Source organism: Tenrec ecaudatus, chromosome 7, assembly GCF_050624435.1.
Source record: "Tenrec ecaudatus isolate mTenEca1 chromosome 7, mTenEca1.hap1, whole genome shotgun sequence".
NCBI lineage: Eukaryota > Metazoa > Chordata > Mammalia > Afrosoricida > Tenrecidae > Tenrec > Tenrec ecaudatus.
Window position 1 is genome coordinate 74,227,388 of NC_134536.1, and position 1,325 is coordinate 74,228,712.

Sequence of the window (1,325 nt, forward strand, 5' to 3'; positions counted from 1 at the left end):
CGGTCCTTTTAAAAGGTAGTTTTGGGTTTTCCTTAAAAATTATACATATTGGTGACCAAATATCAGTAATGTGATCTGGAAAAAGTATTTTGTGTCAATTATTTTATTTTCATAGCTTGGCACAAATTTCAATGGTCATAAACAAGTTGATGCTAGGGGTGGGGCAGAGAGGCAGGCAGGGGAAGCAATAGACTGTTAACATGGAAAAGGCAAGGACATTATCTGACAAGAGGGAGAGAGAAAATAAAAGGAGGGTTCAGGGCAACTGGGAGTTTGACAAACTGTTGAAGTTGTTGGATACAAAGATGATCTCACATATAAACCCCATCCTAAATCACAACAAAAAGTAAAAAAACCACGAGGTTACGTAATCTTTGGTCTTATTTATTTTTCTGTAATGAGATATAACTTTCCAAACATGCAGTGAAGTCTCCACTGTCTGTGTCCTTCTTCAAAAACATCAACGTTCTCAAGACGATGCAGGTTGCACGCTGTACCAAACAGCATTGGACGTCTGCTCCGGAACGTAAAATGGTGGGCGGTTGCCAATCACGTGGAGTAATAGCGATGAGGGCTCCTGTATCCCACATGTGGCCAAACTGGCCAGGATTTGCCCTCGGAAGATCAAAAAATGCTGCAGCAGCGCAAGGTGGTATTCCCTGAAGAGCTCTTAGATATTTTGGCGCCAGGGATTTCCGTGATGGGCTCTTCTGAGTAGAGAGATTCTGCTCCGCAAAAAAATTCCCGTATCCCACTTCACTGATTTCCTCATCAATTACACGGTCTGCAAACCATCTCATTTCAACTGCTTTTCCACGAAGAGGGAAGAATATCCTGCGTCCACGCTCGCCATTAAGAAAGTGTCCAAATGCTGCTTTAGTAAGCGATGTCCTTCTTCCTGATGAAGCCGGTCACCCACTTGTCTCGCCATTCTTCCAGAGTGAGTGCTTGATCACGCTGTATGTCGCCGCAAGGGTCCTCTTTAGTTTCAAGGGCTGCTCCTGCCTTGTCCATGGTTTTGTTGGCACCACCTTTGCCTCACAGGCAGCTGTGGCCGGTGCCTGAGTCTCGGCAGCTGCAGCAGCGGCTGTGGGCCCTCGGTGCTGGACCTCCACTCCCTGGCTCCTCCGCCATCATCATTTTCAAAACATTTTCTTTCTACTTGAGCCCTGGGTATCAACTCTTCATCCCCCCCCCCCCCTATCCACCCTCCTTCATGAACCCTTGATAATTTATTAATTTTTTTTTCATGTCTTACACCAACCACTGTCTCCCTTTATCCACGTTTCTGTTGTCTGCCCCCCAGGAAGGGGGTCATATGTAGA

The 1,325-nt window shown here is 46.0% G+C and overlaps 1 pseudogene; it reads right to left on the reverse strand.

Annotated features, from left to right (window-relative positions):
* Positions 1-384: 384 nt before the first annotated feature.
* Positions 385-1,014, reverse strand: LOC142452810 (thiopurine S-methyltransferase pseudogene; annotated as a pseudogene).
* Between the last annotated feature and the right edge of the window lie 311 nt (positions 1,015-1,325).